At 35.9% G+C, this 26,394-nt stretch overlaps 1 protein-coding gene across 6 annotated transcripts in view; it reads left to right on the forward strand.

The window, feature by feature from the left end:
* Window positions 1-2,033: 2,033 nt before the first annotated feature.
* LOC126966417 (uncharacterized) overlaps window positions 2,034-26,394 on the forward strand; it is a 146,000-nt gene continuing 121,639 nt past the window's right edge. For 3 of the 6 annotated variants that reach the window (XM_050810446.1, XM_050810443.1, XM_050810449.1), the window contains exon 1: window positions 2,034-2,199. The gene's annotated coding sequence lies outside the window, so the exon portion shown is untranslated. The remainder of the gene's footprint in view (window positions 2,200-26,394) is intronic. The other 3 variants (XM_050810445.1, XM_050810444.1, XM_050810448.1) reach the window with 3 other exon arrangements.

Consider the following 26,394-nt stretch of genomic DNA (forward strand, 5'->3'; position numbering starts at 1 on the left):
ACTTCGGACTGTTTTGAGTGAGTCCCCGAAAGGATCCAAATGTTTGCAACTATCGTTTAGTATTTTAGACATCCTGGAAATTGGTGAGCTATTGCCGATAACAGTATTACGAAAAGGCCTTTGAAGAAGTGTTATTGCTTTGCGGGGATATCGAAAGGGAACATTAAATTTAATCTTGGAAACTATATATATAATATATTTGGTATAATTTCAGGTTCGTTTGGCTCTTGAGTCTTCAGCCTTGTGGAAATCGGGTGTAGATGCCGTCGTGTATTACCTGTCCGTAAAACTTCTCGAACCTTCAAAAGCTCCAGCTTAAAAGTTTGCACATTATAGGACAGAACAGGGAAATTGGCCTATTGTGCTGTTTCATTTGGTGGTTATCCGGGGTTTGCAACCACGGTCAATTCAACAGCCTTTCGCGAATCTGGTACCTTCTTGTCGTAATCTAATTACACAGTGTGTAAGGGTCGCTAATTTACCATCACCTTTTCTGCGAGTTATAAAGACAGAGACAAATAATACTTTTTTCGTTACGTTACGTTCACCATATAGATATAAAAATCATTTTTTTTATGGAAGAGGAGGATAAACGAGCGTACGCATAAACGCGTAAACTTTCGCATTCTCCTGCAAGACAAATGATGATAAATAAAAATAAATAAATAACAATAAAAAAAATTAATAATTATAAATAACAACACTCAAAAATCAATGCAAATGAGGCTTAACATCGTATGTCTCGACGACGAGCGCAATTGTAGTGCCGCTCAGAACTTTTAAGTTCCTCAAGCATCCTGAGCGCTGCCTGAATGACTACATTGTACTGGGCAGGGCATATCAATTATCATCACCTGAACTTCCTGCTCGTCTCGTCCTTTATTTTCATAAAAAAAAAACACCAGAGAAATCATAGTTGGTTGCGGGCCTTTTAGGAAAGTGGACGTGCTTTTCCAAGATAACCATGTACTACATGTTGTACATTGTACCATAAATCCAGATGTTGAGAATGCTATCTAAGTTTGTCGCGTGCGGTGGCAGGAATCAGGTAGAAAAGCTCTTCGGAACACAATGAAGTGACGTCTCTGCGCAGAGCCGTTCACGGAGAATTGAAGAGGCGTTCACGGAGTACTGAATCTTGATACTGTGGTACACCAAAGCAGAGATAAGCAATACTTCATTGATCTGATCCTTCACCTTATAGACAAATTGAGTATGTTCTATTTGAAGTCGATTGAATAGTAAATTTCTAAGAAAAGTTATCATCATTAGCCGGAAGATATCCACTGCTGGCCAAAGGCCTCCACCAAAGATCCAGACCTCCATCGTGGAACGATGATCGGTCCTGCGCTGCCCTCATCCAACGTATTCCAGCGATCTTGACCAGATCGTCGGTCCATCTTATGAGGACCTACCAACACTGCGTCTTCCGGTACGTGTTCGTCATTCGAGGACTTTACTGCCCCAACGGCCATCAGTCCGTTACGCTATGTGCCCTGTCACTTCAGTTTCACAATTATTTGGGCTAACTCGGTGACTTTGGTTCTCCTACGGATCTCCTCGTTTCTGATTCAATCTCGCAGGGAAACTCCGAGCATAGCCCTCTCCATTGCCCTCTGAGCGACCAAGATCTTTCTCATCAGGCCCACGGCTGCGTGAAAAGTTAGAAAATTTATATTAAGTTAATATTATCTAAATTAATGTAAGTACCTACTTAAAATTTATCGAAATAATTTTATGGAAAAGAATCTCACCTAGCACTAAATCTCTACTAATTAACTTTTTTTCAAATTTAGCTTAAAAAAACAATTGTTGAAACATGTATATATATTATGGTTAGATCATTCAAATCACAAGAGTTTCAGAGCAATATACATTCGATCACCACGATATCAAATCGCTAACATAAAATAGACTCAATACCATTAGTTTCAAAGTCTATTGTAAGTTGGTTATAAACGCACTTTGACTGCAAACATAGAATACTCAAGTACAGTACGTAAAAAGGCTTACTACAATTCCCACTCTAAGAAAATGGCGCCTTCCATTCAGTATTCGGCGTGTTCCGGCAATGCGCGCGCGCGTCTATATAAAATCAAAATCTAAATGAGTGAATACGATTAGGTAATAAGTTATTTGTGCCTGTGTTTGTGTGGAAATATTGTACTGTAATCTAGGCTCAAATGATCCTGAATTAAGGTATGGGATATCCATTTTATTTAATATAATGTGTTCAAATCATAAATGTATGTTTCTCACGTTCAAGTATTATTATAATTTAGAGTTTTATTATAATTATCATAATATATTACTTTAATACGGATTGATCAATATATCTTATTACAATTTCACTTATATATAGAATGTAGAGTTTACTTTACAATTATACTTTTTATTACTTTCAACAAAAATATTGTTTCATGAAAGGATACAAAAACAACTACTCAAGTAAACATATGCTCTAATAAATTGAATTTATAAGATATTAATATTTTCGATAACTTGGTAGCAATGCATTGAATAATAACGTATTTTTTTCTACTTATCAGTATATTTCATGTTATTAGAGGATTTTATGGTTTAATTTGGTGCAGATTGAAGGATTCAAACTAAATTTAATAAACTCTTTGGATAATAAATTCTGTTGGATGCACCTATAATGTATACACACTATAATGAAAGTATTTTAGCATAATATGATTTACTGTTATTTTTACAGAACTAAACATAATGACACCAATATTATTAAAGTTTGATTATATTTAATACGTTACTAATCACTTTACTTCTTGGTTTGCACACTGATCAAGGATCGATGACATCATATCTTTGGCATAATATCCTGACGAGGATGAAGTATATACCTGGATGTGACAAGCAAATAACCTATACGCGCGTGAACGAGAACATCTCACAACATCTAAAAACTAACTAAAATGCATAAAAAGCATTTATTTTCTCAAAATTGTTTCCTTTAGAATTCCTTTTGATGTTATTTCTAATACTACCACTACCGCTTCGGAAACAAATGGTGCTCTGAGAGAGAAGAAGCAGCGCAGGGAACTCTCCCAGTATTCTTTTTTGCTCTCTCATTGTTATTGCTTAATAGAACATTTATGTTTATAGATAATGCCTGAACAGTGGCTTTGACTTTATTATAAAAGTGTATACATTCACCCTTAAAGCTATTATGGATCTTATGAAGCCTACTAGAATTAGTTACAAGCAATCCCTTATTTCTAGTGTTATAATAATGAAAACCACTGCTAGGAGCGAAATTAATTGGATTCAAAAAGTCGAAAACAACATTTTGCGTGTTTATCAGAGTTTCTGTTTTGTTTGTTGGTCTCAACCTTAAAATAAAAAAAAACTGCTTTGACAAGATGTTTCATGCAATGCGGTAGTGAAACAGCGTATATCAATCAACATTCAGTTGTTGAAATAAAATAACCATTAACTTAATATGAAGTTTATTTAGAAGCGCTTAACAAAAAACAATTAATATTTTTTATTGTCGTCTTATTATTCTTATTATATATATTATAAGAAAAAAAGCATGTGTGTCTAATGAAATAATATTTTGTTGATATCAGAAACATCCGTAGCTAAAATCAAACGCAATGCATAGTAGATATCCCGTTGTATACTATTGATGTTCACTCGATCAGAATTGCTTCGACACTTGTATAGTCACGATTAAGAAAAAACAATGGTTATAAGTAGCTGGAATTTAGCGGTATCGGTGTGATTACAACAGGTATAAAGGTATCTTCATTCGGAAAACGACGTGCGTATTGTCATAGTAATCGAAATAACAGTTTAAAACTAACAATACCGAAATTTTTTTAATACGTAGTTACAATTTTTTATTGTTTTTTAGGCTCCGTAAAATCACAAACCCCCTTATTCATAATGGTCCGCTAACTTTAAACAGCCGCTTAGGAGTGTTTTTTCTCATTCTGACTTAGGTCAATAAAAGAAGACAGAGTGAGAATTAGCAATGCTTTAAGTTAGCAGACTATTATGAATAAGGGGTTAAATCTTTTAAAGTAGATTATGTTATATTTTATAATAAACCCCCAAATGATATTAAAATATTACCTATTAAAAATTTAGATGAATCGTAAAAAATAAATTAACATCTAAGGCCTATTATGATGTGAAAGATTATTTGAATGATATAGATAATTGGAATTAATGTTTCAAAATACTGTTAATGAATATACTCATTTGAATATTATTGTATCTTTTGTACATCATTCTGACTTGCACTAAATAACTTATAAAATTTTACAGTGAATAAAGAATTTGAATTTGAAGTAGACTAATTCTGTAATAATGTTAATGCTGTGTATCTGATATATGTTTTTCATGTACATAAATACTAATCAAAAACAGTTTAATAATATAAATAATTCATTTAATCCTTCATATAGTAAAACATAATTTAAATAAATAAAGTTGATAAATTTAATAATAAATCAAAAATAAATTGCTTTGTTTTTGTTTCTTGCAATTCAATAATTTTGTTTTATCAAAAGCTATCTATATTTCTTATTTTGTTGTTTTATACTCTGTTGTCGTATATATTAAGTTCAGTTCCCATTCTACAGGTGCTTTGGTAGACCTGTATCTTGTGTATATCAGTGTTAATGAAGTGTCAAAGTATTTTTTAAATTATATATTCAAAATATAACCGTGTCCTTATAAGGATTAGGTGTATGTCAGCTTAAACCAGTCAGCATTAGCATACAATAAACGATTGGGGACGATGATCTAAGCATGATAGCAGACAAAACGTGGTCTAGGGAATAAAATATATTAGATAAACAGATACAGTTGTAAATATTTAGATGTGGATATGTATGAAAACTTTTTACTATCTGCAGACATGGACTAGTAAAAAAATAAGGACTCCGTGTCATTCTACATAACAATGTAGCACCAAAACAAGCCGATTAACGTGTAAATACATAGCCCCACGCACACACTTACACTACTACAGGCCGATAGGCGGCCATTATGAGAATTGTCATCGTCTGTGACAGATCAGTTTGCGTCGCAATAAAATATTTTAAAAATGGCGTCGTGCGTTGTGAAAAAGTGTAAAAACGATAATACATAAGTATTTGTGGCCATATACGATTATTTAAGGGAGAAAAAATTGTGTAAAGTGTGTGTGGTTACGGGGGATACTAGCCCCCGTAACCGCACAGACACACTAGCATAACGGTGCTACACTTGCTAATATCACGACGCGGAGTCCTTTTTTTTTACTCGTCCGTGTCTGCAGAAAGGTTTATAGAGTTTTACTTTAAACAATACCGCACTAGATATCGCAGGTCTGTGTGTAGAGTCGCTAATAGCATTACAACAATACCGTTTATCGTTTCGGGTCGTCGCTCACGGGCGGTGATCATCTGACGCTATCACCTGCTTTGTTTGCGGTAGCTTTGTATTGTTTTCTGTGACAAACTCCTTTGTGACTCTCCTTACGAGTAGGCTATACACGTGGCTTTGTACTATTACTTTTTGTACTATTACTTAAAATATTTTATTGTAACACGTTACTTATCAATTTAATTGCAAAAACGTGTGAAAATATGCTCGACCATAAAGTGTTGATATAATATTTCTCTATATAAAAATTCTGTATAAATATCCTATATTTCTGTATAAATAAATAATAAAAAAAGAATATTATATATGCTATTTATTATTTCTAATAAATAGCATGAAATTAACTATTCATATTTTTTATGTATTTCAATTTGCTTATTAATTTAACTTTACAAAGTACGGTCAAAGACCTTTTACAAGTGTTTGCATATTTGTTCCGAAACCATTGATCTGAATTTGATGAAACATTAATAAAGTGTTCTGTCAGTTTCTCACGCTCAAAACTCTATATATAAATGAATTTTTCTTTCGACTCTATCTCTTTATTGTTAACGTCGATATAGTATGCGCTGGGTACAGCTAGAAGATATGAAAGATATATAGATATACAGCTATTAATAAATAAATTTTAACAATATAAAGAAATAGCATATTTCATACGAATATCATGAAAATTTTGGAATTTTTCGTAAGACCTTCTCCTGTAAGGTGACCCGATATACAAAATGTAAGATATTACTACAATACATACAAACTAGTTTTTTGTTGAATATAAAATTTAACATATAAAAACATCAGCAGTTAGTATTAAACTTACAAATTCATTTAATTTTTTTATGACAGTAAAGGACTACATCAGCAGTACGTTCAGCTGATGGTAATTGATATGCCCTGCCCATAACAATGCAATGCCGTTCAGGATTCTTGAAAAACCCAAAAATTCTAAGCGGCGTTACAATTACGCTCGTCACCTTGAGGCATAAGATGTTAAGTCTCATTTGCCCAGTAATTTCACTAGCTCGCCCTTCAGACCGAAACACAGTAATGCTTAAACATTACTGCTTCACGGCAGAAGTAGACGCCGTTGTGGTACCCACAATCTAGCCGGCATCCTGTGCAAAGCCCACTGGTAAATCATTTAACCTACAATTTGCTCTATCTACATAAACAATCTGGGGTTGATGATCGAGGCATCTCGCCTCCTGCATCAGGTTGAACTCGCTGTTCATTGATATGCCCGAAAATCGGTGTGGGGTACCTATTTGTGTTTCCCTATAGCGACTTTTTAATTCCATTTTAATTTTCTTCTTTATAGTGGCTTCGTATGGAGACCTCTTTTGTACCAGCCCCGTGTTATATAATTATTACAAATTTGTAATAATCAATAGCAATTATATAAAATAAAATTTGATATCCTCCCAAATCTTTTTCTTAATGCAATATACAGAATCATGAAACACGTCCACTTTGCGAGAGGATGCGACAGTTGTTTAAATTATAATCCTCTAGAATTCGCTTAACCGGAAACGGTACAGGATTGCATGTAGAATATTTTGGATAATTTAGGGATACATGGCAAATAAACGTATAACGACAGCCAACACACGAATGCCCTCAACTGGAATATCGTGAGCAACGGCTGTTGCTTACATTGAAACAAGTGACGGAATGCCAATGTTTTGTGCTGTTTTTTGGAAATGTTTGCAAGTGTGCGTTATAAATACATTACTGCGTTGTTGATTCACTATCGTGCTTATCTAATAAATAAATATTTAAAAAACATCTTAATATATGTAAAGCCAGTGTCCTGATGTTTGCTTCCAGTGAACTCCTAAACTAATGAACGGATTTTATTCTTTTGATTGATTAACTTAATAGATTTTTACTTCATGGAGTGCAGTCCATGGACTAAAGTCCAAATTGAGAGATAGGATAGTTTGTATTTAGATTTGGTACCCATAATTATTTTTATTCTCTAATACCTGGACAAGGGTTTTTTCTGTGAGAGAATTTATTGACGCATGGTTTCACAGTTCTGCTGTGAAATAAATTCATTTTAACAATTATTTTCATTTTAACAGCATATTTGACGAAATAATTCTTTATGTTATGAAATATTGTACCGACCAGTGTACCAAGTACTCTATAATCTAATCCGCTTTCCATTAGTTCCTTATTTTTTTAACTCAATTATAAAGTACACGATTTATTTCGTAGTCATTCAACTTTTAGCCGCCACGACAGATTTTTTTCTTTCAACAGGACATGTTTCGATTTTATTTTAGTCTTTTCGATCATTGAGCCAATTTAGTTTCGTTTGGCCATCCAGAGTTAGGAGACTCACTTTCCAACTCTTTCTTCTTCTTCGTAATTAATATTCAGTTGGTCAAAGAACGGACTCCATCGGTTTCGTCTGGTGTAGCGCAACGCTTATGTGGATTTTCATGTTTTCGGAAATTTGATCCAACCACCGTTAAGGACTTTTCACTCTTCTATAAATCATGTATATAGAATATTTTATTAGTAAAGAAATTTATCTTCAATAGACAATTTATTAATTAAATTATATTTCTTGACTTCTGATTGATATTCTTCTTCTGAGTTGTTTTCTTTCTCCCAGTCTCTCTCTCTCTCTCTCGTCTTCTCTCAGTGTGGACGTTCAGAGATACCTTAGATCTTGCTCAAAACAAATAAATCTTCCCAGATTGTATGGTGCGAGTATTGTGAACAAAGTAGGAAATAATGACTGTACCAAATCACTAAACATCTGGCAAATAGAAAAGATTAACAGCCTTTTCGACTGTTACGTAACATCTTTATAGAATGCTTGATGAATATTGCCAAACACCAATATAATTTTCATTCGCCGCATGGTTTTATCTCCAAAGTGGTTTGTCAACAGACAGATGACGTAGCGTTTCGCAAGATGAGCTCACGGCTCGATATGGAAGCAGTTATTATAAAATTGAAGGCTCTACGTATTGGGACTAATTGTTTATTTATATCAAGTATGACGTCAAATGCACTTTTTTAAAGGTTATTCGAGAGGTATTTAATTTTAATGCCCAAACGGGGTGTGTGTATGTGTGTAAGTTTCCTTTTTCGATCATTCCAGATGAAATATTTAATGGTTTTTCTAAAGTGAAACTTTTATTACATATCCCCAAATTTTATTGTCCATCTATCGCATGTCGCATTACAGCCGGTATCCAGTTTTTTTTTCGAGGGGAGGAAATACATTTACGTATTTAGACCCCAAAACGGGGCCCATAAAAGGCATTTATTTTCTCAAAATTGATTTCTTTAAAATTATACTTGAAATCACTTCAAACATTACCACCGCTTCCGAAACAAATGATGCTCTGAGGGAGAAGAAATGGCGCAAGAAATTCTCCCAGCATTCATTTTTTGCGCTCTTTTTAATAAAATGAATAATTTTGCACTGTCATTCTTATTGCTACTCGTATAAAATAATCATAATCTAGTCCCAGGATGTCCGATCACTTAGTTGAATATCTGGATGTGAAGTAATCATCAGCGACAGAGCCATTTTTTAATAAAGCATTTAATTTTTATGTAGATAATGTCTGAACAGTAGCTGCAACTTCATTATAAAAGTGTAGTATACATTTAACCTTTAAAGCTTTTATGTGTCTTTTGTAGCCTACTAGAATTAGATACAAGCAATCAGCTTATTTCTACTGTTAAAATAATGAAAATCACTATTAAGAGCAACAAGTTGACGATTTTTGTAATCGTATATTAAAATTTCATAAATGTACTGACATGAACAGTCATAATTTAACATAAAATGACGGGATCGCAAGCTGGTAGCTCAAATGCTTTTCCACATGACGTGGGCCATGGAGGCCGCATCTACTACGCAACAACAGTCGTGGAGACTCGAACCCCGGACCGGCTGAGTGCTAATATGATCTGATAGTCTGGATGGACTTTTTACAAAAGCGAGATCGAATCAGAAATGAGGAGATCCGTAGGAGAGACAAAGTCACTGACATCGCCCAGCTGGTTGCGAGACTGAAGTGGCAGTGGGCAGTGCATAGTGGACGGACAGATGGCCGTTGGGGCAGCAATGTCCTCGAGTGGCGACCACGTACCGAAAGACGTAGTGTAGGTAGGCCCCCCAAAAGATGTGCCGACGATCTTGTCAAGATCGTCGGAATAGGTTGGATGAGGGCAGCGCATGACCGAGCGTCATAGCGATCTTTGGGGGAGGCCTTTGTCCAGCAGTGGACGTCTTACGGAAGAAAAAATGATGATAATCTTGATATCAATCTAACCTCTTTCTTGTTTTACTTTTTTATAGAAGTCAATGAATGGCATTTGATAGCGGACAAAATGGGGATACCTTTTTTGACACTAGGATTCATGAGAGCGTTGCCGACGTTATAAAGAGTCCAATAAACGTTCACGTGAATTCGAAAACCGAAAATAATAATGTGTAAACATTATTGTGTTTCTGTCTGAAGGGCGCCGTAGCTAGTAAAATTACTGGGCAAAAGAGACTTAACATCTGATGTCTCAAGGTGAGGAGCGCAATTGTAGATCCGCTCAGAATTTTCGGGTTTTTCAAGTAACGTGGTGAACAAGGAACAAATTCATTCTACCTTTTTCCATCACCGACTTAATGCGTGACATTTGATTAACGGTTTTATTATTCAGAAATCCTCGAAGAATGATAAATGTCTCGTTATTCTGCAACGTCTTAATGAATCTTATCCGAGCCAATTTATATAATGACAAAATAAACATTTCACCACATTGAGTAATTAGCTTTCGTCATGAAGAGCTTTTGAAGGTAACATTAATGTATTATGAATTATCTGAGACTTGCTTTGACATTACGGCGAGGTCGGCACGTCTTTGATCTTTAAGTGTTACATTTTAGTATTTATTATGCTTTAAGATTGATAATGCGGAACCCTAGATGTGTGATACTCTTTTGCAAAATTAAAATAGATTTTCTTTGATTTGGACACTTTTATGGCTTGGTTTGAGCTCGATCCATTTGATCGTGTACAACGCAGAGCAGCTCGCATTGTCCGCTTCATTGTGTGTCTTTAACCGTATTTATCACGGGGAGTGTTCCGAAGAGCTGTTTAACCTGATTCCTGCCGCCGAATTCCACCTTCACACGACACGCCACAAGTTAGGATATCATCCCCACCATCTGGATGTGTGGCGATCCTCCACAGTGCGCAGATGACCTTTCCGCTCGTTTTTCCTCCTTTTCGATGATAAAAACACAATCTTGTTATGCCCACTACCCGGTTTAGTCAAGTCTTGTTGGGCGTTGTATATGCGTTTACAAGATGAAAATTGACGATCCCTGAAAGCAAATGTGTTACAAAATTAAAAAGAATTATTAAAAAACGTTTGTGTGGTAAAGATTACTATAACATTATTATTTCAAAAATTAAGCCTGAGCTGAGTTTCTTGCGATCGCTCTTCTCAGGTCTGAGGCATACTTTATTGAATGGAGGTTGTCGTTCAATAAGTGATTTTAAAACCCATTTTTTTAAAAGGCAGATGATATAGGGTGATCATGAAAACCTCGGTCACCGTTTCTGACTTACTTTCTAAAGATAATCCTCCAAACAACTGGATCATACATAGTACATAAGGAGCACAAAATAAAATCAAGTTTTAAATAAATCATGTGTTCGGATGTTCTAATTGCAAGTGACCTTCTAAAGTGCATAATATTCTCTCTATTCTATATCTCTCTAATGATGTTGAAGTACAAACAATCTATATGTTAATATAGGCTATAATTAATCTTGCTTGGATTTTAATATCGGGCCATTAAATTAGCGTCGATATAAACATAGTTTTCACAGAACCAGTCCGATCATGATCGGATTAAAACTATTTTTTTAAAGTATCTAATTATTGCTTTTTTTTTGTACATTTATTTGAGACACAAATAATATTAAGTTTAAGATATGTGAGTGTTTCGCATTTTTTTCTGTCTCTTATTCTTCTTGTATTTTAATATTAACAAACTAAAATTTACAAAATTATTATAATTTGTAGTTTTTTCTCTTAAAAAGTTGTAAAAATGCATAAAGGGCTGAAATGGACCTTCCACAGATTTATTTTAAGGCGTTTAGGAGACCCAACAGTTACTCTGTGATAGCCTTGATCTCATGATGTTACATAGATTCATTCTGCATTAACCAGATCCAATTTTTTTAGAACCTGTTTACTTGATTTCCAGCAACACACTAGATCTGCCACAAAGTTTTAAATATACATACTCGCAGTAAATCCCAGAGGTAATATCCCTCTCTTCAAGGATTAAATATATAAACGGACAGGAACCGAGAGACGCGGGTTCGAGTCCCGCATCGTCCTTAATTGGTACAGATGATCAAATTTGTATGTACGTACTCGCAATCTGGATGTGCAGTGTTTAAGCAACTTTCAATCATGGTGTTTCCAGGCGATATGACACGACATGTCTACCCGGTAATTATCTTATGGAGGAATACCTCTGGTATTGCAAGAAGACCATCAGATGACTCGAAGGCTCGTTTGTACTCATTTTAAAAAATAGAAAATATTTTTTACATTTTTTTTTTGAATTAATGTTTTCACAAAAAATTCAACAATATAATACGTTTTAGAAGAAACTATAACTTCTATGAAAAATAACAGTATTTAGCATAAGACCGTTATTTTGTTTAACGCGGAATCACGCGATTCTCGTGGCCGCAACCAGGAGTTCCTTAGTTCTTGTAAGCTGTTATCATCGCGTGGTTAGAACCAATTTACTTAAAACACTAGACCTTATCAGCCGAAGTACACGCTCGTTGCAGCTTAACTGCTGTTCAGCTTGAAGATGGACTCTCCAACTGGATACAAACAGCGATATTACATTTAATTTCATTTGTATTAGCAGGCTGTGAACGGCAACGAACTGTGTAAGATTTTTCCGGGTGTTAGAAATTTTTTATTTATACGGATTTGTTATTAACATATAAACGAACCTATTTATACCTTAAAGGACATACTTTATAGTCCTAAGTTAGTCCTAGTTTAATAAATAAACGTTTGATTCCATGTTAACTGACTCCTATAGGTAATAAATGATTTACCAGATTTAAGAGTAGAAAAACACGAGTATACAAATATTTACAATACTTGATAAGATTACAATGAAGTTAAAACTTAATAAAAGTTTATATTACCATGAGAGAGTGCACAAATAATGCTGGCATCCCTTCCATGTTGGATTGCTAGGCTGATCTGTTGACCGAAGTAGCCACCAGTGTTTAGGTTTCTAGTAGCCCCATTGAGGTAGATAGTAATTCTCCTGGCCTCTGAGCCTCACGGGCTAAGTGTCTCGACACCAAATGGTACAAAGATGTAAGACTCACTGCGACCAACATATTTGCGACGACTTAGCACCAACAAAAGTGGCTTAAAAAGGAGCCAGAGTATCGACGCAGTAGCATCCCACAGGAAGCCACTAGGGTCATTCCATCAAGACGCTTGCCATCGCGACGGGTAATAACCAATTGGCTCTAAATTTGCTGGAATATTTAGAGCAGCAAATGCTCTGCGTATGATTTCATTAACGCTGGCATGAAGACAGATACGCCCTGCCGATTTTAGGCAGTAACGCCCAACGCTACATCGGCATTAACGTGGTGATTAATGATTTATTTACTTATTGATAACACATATGTAATGAGTTTTTCTTGAGTGTTAATTAAGAAAACGAAACTCGCTTCTGAAGCATTTCCTGAGGATGCCTCATGTGTAGGCGAAACACGTGTCGATTCGATGAAAGGCAAACCTATAATTATGGATTTCCGAAAAATAACGTCTTATTTAATAAACTGTCTTACTTATTGATCTCAATTCTCAAGATAGACAAAAACTTGCTAATGAACTCCGCACAGTACCTTGACCTTACCGCCGGACGTTTCACAATATTCACTCCCATCAAAACATCATATAGATATCTGTTTTCATAATTTAAAAGCAACACAACATTATCTTAATACATCGTGTAAGCGGCCCTTAATTTTCTAGCCGGTGTGAATAATTTTAATTTATTACATTTTAAATTGTGTAGTACTAATAAAACTGTTATAATCTCTACTAACGGTTAATATTTATGCCTAATAGTTAAACTACGATATAGCTTGTATGTATAGTAATTCTTCCCGACACCACCTAGCTGGAAATGAATCACCACGTTAAATTAACGTTAAATAACCTTGTAACATAAGAAAACTAAAACCATTCTACTAATCTCATACTAAATGTATGGAAGTGTTAAAAACAATATATTGAATACTTCTCGTTTAACTCTTTAAAAGTTAATAATAATAATATTGACACACTTTTTACACAAATTATCTTGCCCCAAATTAGGCATATATAGCCTGTGTTATAGTTTGCAAGACAACGATATATTTAATACAATATACATACTTAAACATACATAAATACATATAAACATACCTAAATACATATAAACATACATAAATAGATATAAACATCCATGACTCGGAAACAAACATGCATATTCATCATATAAATGCTTGCACCTACCGGGATTCGAACCCGGGACCTCTAGCTTAGTAGGTAGGATCGCTAACCACTCGGCTATACCGGTCGTCAGACGGTATAATCTCCTATTCACACTTAATCATTAAATCCTGTACATAAAATTCCTTCATAAATAATATAAAAAACATAACATTGACACATTGTAACTTCATACAATTTTTGTGGCTTAAACAGAAACCAACAAAATTAATAAAAATGTTCCCTTCCTTACTTTATTACTTGATTAATAATTTATTGGGGCGTTAATATGTCGGTCAGTTGGTAAAAGTCAAGGCGACAGTAATTATGAGCCCATGTCACGTATAACATAATAAGAGCTCGTTGAATTCTTGGAAGTGGATTGTATCTTTGTATATACTTGTGCTAAAGGAACTGTTATAAAAAAATACTTTGGTCTTTTATTGTTTGTAGCACATTTAAATATTATTAAAATTATATTATATATTTACTAGCTGACCCAGCAAACGTTGTATTGCCGATATTAAAATGGTGATACAAAAGAAACTGTTGATCGTAGATGGGTGAAAATTTGAAGTTGTATTTATTTTTTAAAATTTAAAAAAAAATCGTGTGGACCACCCTTAACATTTAGGGGGATGAAAAATAGATGTTGTCCGATTCTCAGACCTACCCAATATGCACTTGAACTTTTATGAGAATCGGTCAAGCCGTTACGGAGGAGTTTGGTCCCGCACACCGTGACACGAGAATTTTATATATTAGATATTATACTGAGGACTAAAGCATATCTCTAAGTATGAACGATTTTAAAAGTAGGAATATGCGTAACCAGTTAAGCCTTAATTAGATGAATGGCAAAAATTTCATTGCGACAATTTAAAATCAATATATCAATAGTTTCATAACAAAAATGAAATATTTTCACCAGAACATTACGTAACAAACTTGCAAATTTAAAATTTATTTCGTTCAATTCTATATAAGGTAGGCTGCACACTGATACACCCATATAGAGAAGGTCGCACTATGACATCATTCAGGCAAACTTATCATTTTGTGAAGTAATTTTTCATCATCCACCTATAAAAAAAATTGTGTGTGTAATCTTTACTCGCGATTGAAGTAAAACTTAATAATAATTAATATATACTTTGGTTTATGATTCATTCATTACATTATTTTTTAATAAACCAGGTTACCAACTAAACATTCCTGTGATTCCGCCATTTGATTAAACTGATTACTATGTCATTTTATATTCTACATTCTATTCATTAATACCACGTTCACATTTGACAAATGTTCACTCTTAAAATAAATGAGAATAATAAATTGAAGGTTAGATTAACACATGTCAATATTTAACGTTGAACGTGATGAATGTCGCAATGAAAGCTTTATAATAATTTAATTAATACATAATTAGTAACTGCTCGTCTTGTCCCTTATTGTCATTAAAAAAAAGATGGAACACTAAAAGAGCAGCCAGCCAGTCATATTTATCATACGAAAGCGCTTATGGAATTTTAACGCATTTTTCTTAAAAAAAAATACTAAAAGGTATCTTGTGCATAATATCTTGGTTTCTATCGAAGCAGAAAATACAAATTTCAAGAAACAAAATTCGGTAAAACCTTCCAAATATCTGCTTTTTTGCACAAATTTTACACGGACTTAGTCCGTTCATAATGTACTCATAAATTATAAAACTTAAGAAAAACTTGCGATAAAACTTTACGCGTGTAATGGAGACTCCATATGAAAAACATTTATTTCACAAATTTGTAAGGATCACTCAAAAACTGATGTATACTGGAAGAAGTTTTATGGAATTTCTGCACACTATTTTTCGTTCAATGTTATTGCTTTCTTTTGCTTGTCGTCAGCAGGCTGTATGCGTTGCATGAAACAACATGCTTTTCGACCATGTTCGCGTTGACGATAGACAGGACCGGTAAGGGCTCTTTTGAGGAAATATTAGTGCCCTATTTCCATACAAACCTTAACACTATTTAAACATTAATCCTAACCTTATTTCCATATTAACCCAATTATCTGTGTCTCTGTATTTTTGTTTTTTTATTAATGATCGTCTCGCCCGCGGTACCGCGACGCTATATTGTCTTAGAATACTTATGCAAAGAATATGTAATAGTGCAAGTACAAACTTAAGTCCGAAAAAGGCCTCACCTATAGTTTCCTTTTAAGTAACGAGCGAAATTGCGATGCCATTCAGGATTTTGTTTTTTTTTTTGCAAGAATCCAGAGCAGATCTGCATTGACAGTATGGACAGAACGTATCACCTCTTAATGTATCATAAAAAAATTAACGAACGTCAGAAAATTTCTGAAAACTTTTATTTATAATTTATTACAAAAGTAGTAATAAATAAACAAATACACTAGGAGATTTTCAAAAAATATGACTGAGCAAAATAAAACAATTATTTTAAAACTGTCAATTATAACGGTTAAAAAAATTGTTTAACTGACTTTCTTCGAAGTAGCGCCCAGGCCTTCCTAACTTCCGTCAGAAGAAATGCTGATCTACCCCCAAGACTAAAGAAGTATTACTTCAAAAATTGTTTTCATCTTCAAAGTAACATCGCAAAATGTTCCGGAATTTCATAAAAATCAAAAACATTAAACTACGCTTCACATTCCGGAGTTAACGACTTCGCCTCTAAATGTAATAAATGTCTAAATATACCTCGTTAACTCATTAAATTCACGAATTAACGATTCAACTACACTACTGTTTGTATTATGTTTGCACACATCTACAAATTATTATTCAGCCTTGTGCTTCTTATCTTAAGCAAAGAAAGGATTCACAAAAATTAATATTTACTTTTAATCAAAACAAACTGCCCGCTTGGACAAATTAGCTACTGGACGCGTTACAAAGGCCGTACGCTCCTTTACCCCACTAGCCACTTACTGAGCCTAATAACTGAGCCTCAGTAAGCAATATATTTTTGTCTGTATGACACAAGATCTCGAAGTGAAACATTATCACAAAAATGGACAAATGCGCTGTTTTGTTTTGTAAAAATAATAGCGGTCTGCTAATGTGTTTTTGTTGTTTCGACTTATTATCACCATCATTATCAGCCGGAACACTTCCACTGCTGGACAAAGGCCTCCCCCAAAGATTTGGAACTTACTCTCGAGTACGTCTACCTCGGACAGGACTACCAGTTAGGCAGGTCCAATTTCGCCAAAGAGGTCACTCGTCGAATCCAACTCGGATGGGCAGCGTTCGGGAAGTTCCATAAAATGTTCTCGTCCCAAATACCGCATTGTCTGAAGACGAAGGTTTTCAACCAGCGTATGTTGACAGTGATGACTTTCGATACTCAGACGTCGTCGCTAACTATGGGCCTTATGAAAAAGCTCATGGTCACTCAGAGGGCAATGGAGAGGGCTATGCTCGTAGTTTCCCTGCGAGATTGAATCAACCTATTGTAGTACCTATTAATTAAATAAATATTTTATTTTTAATTTAAACAAAACATAATAGGGAACTTTATAAAGTACTCGTTGAACATGTTTCAAAGATATTGCATAAGTAATTCAGTTGGATTACATGAATCACTCATTCATTCACTTGTCAAATTTGGTCCCCCCGCAAGACGTATCCATTGATCGTGATCCCTTATTCCTTCTTCTTATGTTTCGTCTCCAGTGGCTAATTCGGCGTCTTGGACGGCACATCGGAACATGGCCCGCGTGAGATCTCTTTTATTATGATCGCTTGTTGGCAATGCTGAAATATTATTTGAATCGGTTTTAACAATTAAAATGAAACCGAATAAGCGTAACATCTTGCAAGCATGTAACAGTGAAAACCACATATTAAAATGGGCTTAGCTGTTGTTGAGATAGCATGCACTAAGGCATGGACAAGCGGATGATAAATCTTATTTATTTTTTGTCTCAATTATAGCATTTTTTATCGTACAGGAGGAGAATCGAGCATACATATGGATCACCTGGGTCCTGATGGTATGTTGATGGTGATCAATGGGACGCATTCTCTCTTGTAAATACCAGAAATTTTCGAAATCGGAAACCGCTATGCTTTAAAACTAACTTTTAACGTGTAGTTTATAAGTATTCTAATTTTGATCCGATAACAACTAAAGTCAAATATTGCATATAAGATGGATAAGTTATCGCCTGATGTTATGAAAACTAATTACAATGTTAATTATTACTGAATAAAATGAGAGGAAAATCTTGTCAATACATTAATAATTCATGCTTATCGCAACAAAAAACCCGTTCCTAGATTTTAATAAGATTACATAAACAATATGTACATATGTGAGTGGTGTAATAATTAATGGTCTTGGCCTATGGCAGGCAACATCTGAAAATTGACTGGGATGTACTGCTTAGACTTCGTATCAATGATGATGTAATTCCTTAAAGTAGCAATGTTAAAAATTTAAGCTTACGTATGGATTCAAATTTATCTTAGCAGTCCCATCTGTTTGAACTAAGTAAAAAGTTTTCTCCGCACATGGATCCTTGCGCCGGTTACGTAATCTTCTCCCAGTGCGAAATAAAATATTAAAATATGTCTTGCCCAGACTTGCTTACTCTCCATTTTTTTCTTTTTTTATATGGAATAGGAGGACAAACGAGCGTACCTGTTGTTAAGTGACCAGCGCCACCCACAATCTCTTGCAACACCAGAGGAATCACAGGAGCGTTGCCGGCCTTTAAGGAAGGTGTACGCGCTTTCCATTCTTGATTATGCAGACATTTGCTATCCTGACCTTACCTAGGCGGGATAAACTGGTACGTCTACAAAATTTATATATTTGCTTCATTTTTAGTCTATGTAAATACGATCATATCCGTTCCACATTCTACACCTTCTTTTTTCCATTATTTTTCACCCAAATACTCCTCTTTACCATAAAGACAGATTTAAGCTGCTAGAGTCTGAGCATGAGCTTTCGTTGCGGTCTGCTGCGAAAAAATACTTAATGTTCCTTTCCATAAATCTGATAGCTTCTTGCTTGTTTTTTTTCCTCCACCATTTATGCCATCACTATTTGGACTCAACTGCCGCTTACTATCCGCTAAGCACAATCATTAGCCACCTTTAAAAAACTAATACAACTACTGCTAAGAAACATTATTTGTCTGTATTCTATGTAAATTTTTGTTTCTTTCATTTATTTATGTATTCTTATGTATTTATCTATAAGTATTTTACTATAGTATATAATATCGTATATGTAGTGATAAGGCTGCCATTTGCACCATAATGTATTTATGTTATATTTTGTCAATGTGATGACAAAAAAGTATAATAAATAAATAAGTATGTTATATGCACAATGAGCCTCTATTTATCAGCCAATTACCCAAACTTTATATTTACTACTTTAGATTGACTTCTGTTTCTCTATCTCCTACCTGAGACAGCATGTCCAGTGTATCTCCATCCCGATCGACCCTGAGCATCTCATGTGATTTCACCCCAAGTCTTTCCGATGTCTTTCACTTGGACAATAACATTCCCCCATCATATTTGCTTTGAACGGTAGTGTTAAATTCTTGGGAGTGCTACTCCTATAGTTTGGCTAAGTTAATGATTCGAATCTATAATGTCCAGCCCTTTTTGAAACATTTGATCTGATTGGTCGGAACTCCATTGAAGTGTTTGAGGATTTTAAGAAGATATCGGCTTTAATCGACAAGACAGGCCTTTGGCCTGGATAGTTATTATTGAGTTTCAGGAGCGGCCTTTTAAGTATTTATTCGATATTTTCAAATTGGTGCGAATAATACTAATACGTACTTTGTTTATCAGTTTTTGTAGCACTATGGTAACTATTACAAAACAAAATAAACTATTTTGAATTGGTTTAAAAATCTAGACAATATCTTTATCGGTATAGCTTAAGTCTACACGTGTTTTTTGAGTTCAAATTAAAACAGTTGTTTAAACAATTACAATACGATTAATTGTTTCTCAAATACAATATTATGTATATTGTGTTCTACATAAACATTCTTTTAAGTTATTCTGAAACATGTTGCTTAAGCTGTAAATTATTTTATTTTAAGTAATTGTCAGGGTATTTGCCGCTCTCAATATACTAGCTATTTTCTTGATCCAAATGGTTATATCCCGTATCGATGATAATCCCTGATGGAATGACCCTACTGGCTTCGGCTCGGGGAAAGCGCTGGTGTGGGACGCGACTTGCGTCGACACTCAGGCTCCTTCTCATATCAAAATTATTTCAGTTGTAGCTGGGGCTGCTGCATCGAAAATATGTCGGTCACAGTGAGTTTTCCATTTTTCTGCCATTTGGTGTCGAGACACTTGGCTCGTAGGGATCAGATGCACGAAGAATGCACAAAGTACTATCTACGCGCCTCAAAAGGGCCACTACAATCCCAAGAACAGGCAGCTATTTTGACCAACGGATCAACCTAGCTATCCAACGCTGAAATGCTGTCAGTATTTTAGGTACACTTTGTCGTATTGACAGTTTTAACTTCATATGATCATATTAAGTATTGATTTGCATAAAATCTACATTTTTTATTGTAGCTACCAGTAATGAATGCATCCAAATGCCAAACATTATGTTATTTATAGCTATAGCGAATTAAGTAATTATTATACTAATCAAAACACCACCCACAAGCCACATTCACTTTTCTTAGAATCGTAAATTTACAGCTCAAATTTAATCATTGTGCCAATGATAATAATTCGTATAAATAGTTGTGTTGGAGTTTTCAAATGAAGTTTTCCTCGTGATTCGTATTAACGTTAACGTGACATCAGCATGCAAACGGTACTTTTGATTGGTGATTTTAGGACTGTCACTATGACGTCACGAAGATGGCTGCCTGTCGCTATTTCAACGCGCAGGAATAATAACATTATTTTATATGTATCTTATTGCGTGATGGTAATCTACAGTTGTCAAGGACATTAATTATTTCACATACAACCAAGGTGTGGAATGAGTTTCCCTAAAAATAGCCTTTATTCAAACTCCTGTTTCATTACACAAACCACAGGTTCCCGCGAAAATATAAGATAGAAGGACTTTCATTGATTGAAATGAAAACTTAGCATAGCATTTGACACATGTGGGTATTAAACGAGACTGTGTGAAATATAATGTATCTATTCGAAATAAAATTAAACAAAAAAGTAACAATTTATATTTCTAATGCTTATGAAAAAAGAATAAAAAATACATAACGTAAAACACAAAAATACCTAACCATACAATGGAATAAGTATACGCATAGTGTTTGACATTGACATTTCAAGCAAATATAACACAATATGTAATGACAACTTAATAACGCCAATCTTCTCGACCATGGCCGCCAACTTGACAATAGAAGCTACTGGGTGCTCCCAGCACTGTGCTGTCACATACCGATGATCACTACTAACTATGCCAAGGTCGCCTAGACACGTAACACATTGCATGCATTGCCTTTTATGTGTGTTCATAGATTTCCTTATAAGTACGCTGTAGTGTTGGACGATTTTGTTTTATTTTAAGTTAGTTGACGTGTAGAAACTAGTGGGTTTCACATCGATTAGAAATATCATTCATGTTGGAAACGTAGTTTGTTTTTATAAATCAGATTTTGTTAATGGCAATACCTATCTAATTAGGCCGGTTGTTACACATGGTGACGCGTAGCCACTCACTATGCGACAAAACTAAGGAATCTGTTTTTTGGGGTAACCCGAAATATATTCCAGTTGTTCATCCGTCTGTGTCTGCCAGATATATATCACAATCTCAATGAACAACAACTGAAAATTTGACAGAGCGTGTATTACTGTTGCTGCCTAAGGTTATGGTTGTTAAAGCGACTCTTATACAATTCAGAGTATTCCCTGTTTCACTTCCATCAATATGAACTATTGTGATAGCCACTGTTATTTATAGCTCACTGCTAAGATCGGTTATTTTCATGAATCTTATTATATCTTTTGCAGTGAGCTGATGTATCTCAAGTGGTTGATGAATTAGTCTTACCTAAAAGATGCTACGTTTACGCATTAAAGTACCACATTCAGAGAGGATGTGTAACAGGGTTTCATCTACACTATTACAGAATCTACACGCTCTGTGATCTCTATGTTCAATTGAGAGGTGTTTTTTTTTTCAGTGTAAAATTTCGTGTGATTTTTACTATAATAATAATAATAATAATAATAATAATAAATATTTATTTCAAGTAACATAGACTCATATTGTTAGTAATACAAAGCTTATATCTATGTTAGTAAATTAACCTGAAAAACACTAAGTACCTAATTATTAAGTATGTAGGTCATCGCTGCACCATTCCATTAGAAACGGCGCAGCAATGATTTACATATACACAGTCCAATCGACTGGCAATCAATTTCAGAATGCTGTTGGAACTGCTCCGCAATCTACGCACCAGGGATCCGCATCTTTTACGCATTGTCGCATAAAAACAATCAACTTGCGCCGCCGCAAACATCCCTGATGCGCTGCAATACCGGGGCAGCCCCATCAGCACCCTGAAGGCATTGTTATACTGGACACGGAGAGCGCTGTACGATTTTGTGGAGTACTTGACCCACAGGTTGCACGTGTAAAAAGATGTACAATAGGCTCTAAACAAAGTTATCTTTACATTGGTGGAACAACGTGCAAACCTGCGAGCCAGCATATTCGCTCTCACTGACACTGCTCTCCGTTCCCTCTCGATGTCAGTATCGTCTTTGAGGTCAGGGGTCAACATATGCCCTAGATATTTATATTGATACACTCTTTCTAGTGCATTTCCATTTAGAAAGATGGGTGGAACTTTCTTCGGTGTTTTGCCCATGGCCTCAAAGACCATTACCACACTTTTCTTTACATTATAAGTAAGACCGTGTTTTTCCACAAAAGCTTCACAAATCGCCAACAGTTTTCTCAGGCCACAAACCGACGCACTCAACAGCACCATGTCATCAGCGTAGCTAATGTTATTCAAACAAACCCCATCTATGTAACAGCCGGTCCTGGTGCTGCTGAGCTCGCCGAGCAACTCGTTCACATATAGGTTGAAGAGCGTAGGTGAAGTCAAACCCCCCTGCCTCACCCCGCACTCCAACAAATACGGACGTGATAATACGCCCGCCCATCGCACGCTGTTGACCTGGTTTCCATACCAATATTTGAAAATATTGATGAGTTCCAGTGGAACTTTAATTCCTTCCAGTTTTCTCCATAAGATATCATAAGATACCAGGTCAAAAGCCTTGGATAGGTCCAGAAAGCAGGCGTAAATTGGAGTCTTACGCTTCGTATAGTATGTGACAGCATGCTTAAGACCAAGCACAGCGCTCTCCGTCGACACTCCAGGTTGAAATCCAAACTGGTTGTCATGTGGCCTAAATAACTTATTCAGTTGGTTATTAAGCATGCTGTCAAACACCTTCGAGATGACCGTTGCCAATGAGATAGGCCTATAGTTGTTTTTGTCCGCTAAGTCGCCGGTTTTGTTTTTCACAATAGGTACAACTATAGTCCTCATCATCTCACTAGGCATAAAACTGTGGCTCATACAAATATTATAGAGCATTGTGAGCACTCTGGGTAAGTGTGGCCCAGCATACTGTAGATGCTCAATGCTGAGACCATCATGACCTGGAGATTTTCCTCTGGTCATATGCTTAATTGTGTGAGCAACGTCTTTACACTTAAATTGAATTTCCATTTCAATACTGGCCTCAACATCAAGCATCGTTTGTGAAGGACCCCGGGGTGATTTAACTACGAAGTGCTCCATGAAAAGATCGGAAATCTTGTCTGGCTCACACACGCCACCAACGCTCACAGGCAGTGACGGTTTGTTATTCATTTTATTTGTATGTTTCCAAAATCCGCGAAAATCGTTTTTTGAGTGATGCGAGGCTAGAATATCCAACTTAATTTGCTCTTCATGGTTTTGGCACCATTTCAAACGAGATTTGAAAATTTTTCTAGCCTCACACATTTCTCTATAAATAATTCCCGAAGTTGGTTTACCGTACCACGACCATAACAAAAATTTTTGCCTGGCCATCCCGTGAGCTTCGGCTACGTGCTTATTCCAACCAAGGACCTTCTTTCTTTTTACGCGCCTAGTGCTCTCTCGACCTACCAGTGACGATTCTATCAAGGCCTGAACGATGTTGCTGTACAACTGAGTTATTACATCTCTATGCCTGATGTCACTGCATGTACGATCACAGCAACCGTGAAGCTCCTGTGGGAAGTTAATCATCCTCAGCCTCTCGTGACATTCCCTCTGGTATGTGTCTATTTGATGTTGATTTCGCTCACCCCAGTAAATCTCATTTAAATAGGTATTACAATCCGCTCTCTTAGGTATCAAAACGTCAATATTACATTCCACTACCAGAGGGAAATGATCCGACCACAACACATCGTATAGAACTGACACATTGCGCACGGAGTCTGCCGCTGCTTTAGTTACTAGGCAGTGATCGAGCCACCGCTTAGACCCGTGTGCTTCGCTTAAAAAAGTATAGGTATTCGACCACGGACCTAGCACTTCCGCATCTATACAGCTCCATTCTTGTTCTATGCAGAACTGAGTAAGTTTATGATAAAAGCGCTCCGAAGGGTGCGCATTGTAGTCCCCAAGTATATATACACAACTTTCCCCGTAGGTCTCAATAATGGCACTCACCGAGCTTAGAATGTCCGTGAAATCCGCTAGGTTAGCAATCACATCCGTAGGCATATATACACTCATCATGATAAACGATTTTTCATGTAACACTACCTTTATAGCACAGATGCGCCGATTGTTACACTGAATCACTGACACTTTTTGAAAAACGCTACGCCTCCACAGCAGCGCGACCCCTCCATAAGGTCTTCCACGTAGAATACCCGCCGATGTGTCCACCGCAGACACTCCCGTGGCGCTGAAGTCATCGCACAAAGTGTCAAGAAAAGACAATTCTTCCGGGAGCAACCAGTGTTCTTGAAGTGCAATTATATCTGAAGTTTTACATAACTCACTAATACATTGTGCAGATCGCTTCACGCTCTTGCAATTAAAAGTAACAAAATTACATAAGAAACCTTTATCCATTAACAGTAGGTGTATTATTCAGCGGGACCTCTGTAACAGGCGTTTCGTTCAGACGCTTATGTTTGAAATGCACAAACCGACGAAAAATTATTCCCTGTGGCCAGAGATTCTCATCTAGATATAATGGGAGTTTGCTTTGAGATACCAAAAGCTTATATGCGTGGTGTTCACACTGTCGTTTAATAGAAATTTTTTCCAAAGTGACATTCTCCTTTGTTTTCTTCGAGATATAATTAATTATATCCGATTCCACCGTGTCTTTATGTACATTCGTAATGAATAAGGGTATTTTCCTATCTGCCGCCCTAAATTTCTCTTCGCATTCTACTACAAAATTTCCTGTATTACCAATGAGCCGGTTTTTAGATCTTTGCGACTTCCTCTGCACCACCGTCCAGCCTTCGTTTGGGTCATGGACCTTCGCGACGCCTGCATAAGTTTGCTTTTGCATTGGCCCCGTCGACTGATCACTCGGCTCGCTAGTGATAACGTGCGATGACGCACCTTGCTCCCCGCCGCCGGCGCCCGCGCGCACCGCGGCGTCGGGCTCCGAGCCGCGTCCACCGCTCGTGATGCAACGATTGATTTTTTGTTTAAATACGTTACTTGAAAACGCGGGACTACCCTCCTTGTTATTTATATTCATATTTCTATACTGCAGATTATATTCACTAGGGGAAGATTGCTGGCAATTTGAATGTTCTAAATTACTACCCTCCTTGTTATTTATATTCATATTTCTATACTGCAGATTATATTCACTAGGGGAAGATTGCTGGCAATTTGAATGTTCTAAAGTAGTCACAACTATGGTATCGTCTAATTGAGATAATCCTATCGGTCCACTATCACGGTAGGCTCCTCTTTTCATGTTAACTTTTACGGCTGAGAAAGGCGGCGACAAAGACTTTCCGAATTGACACTCCTTTTTTACTTCTTCAAACTGTTCAACTGTCACATACGAAGATTTTATGTTTTGAATCTCCGCCTGCAGCAACATCATATCCTTAAGGAGCTTGGAGACGTCTAGGTGATCAAACGTTATAGGTGGTAGCTTCTCCAAATCCCTAGCTACGAATATAGGCATGACATCTGGATCGGTCACTTTAAACAAGCCTATAATGTCATTCAATAGGCGTCCCTCTTTGCCTTTGCCTTTACGTGCTGTCTTACACAAGTCAGACGGTAACGACTCCCGAAGAAGGTTGTTCGATTTTAAAATTTGTTCGAACGAGAAAGCTGACTCACATATTCGCACCAAACTAATTTCATCCGCGATGGATATTT

The sequence above is a fragment of the Leptidea sinapis genome, chromosome 10 (assembly GCF_905404315.1).
Source record: "Leptidea sinapis chromosome 10, ilLepSina1.1, whole genome shotgun sequence".
NCBI classification, from domain to species: domain Eukaryota; kingdom Metazoa; phylum Arthropoda; class Insecta; order Lepidoptera; family Pieridae; genus Leptidea; species Leptidea sinapis.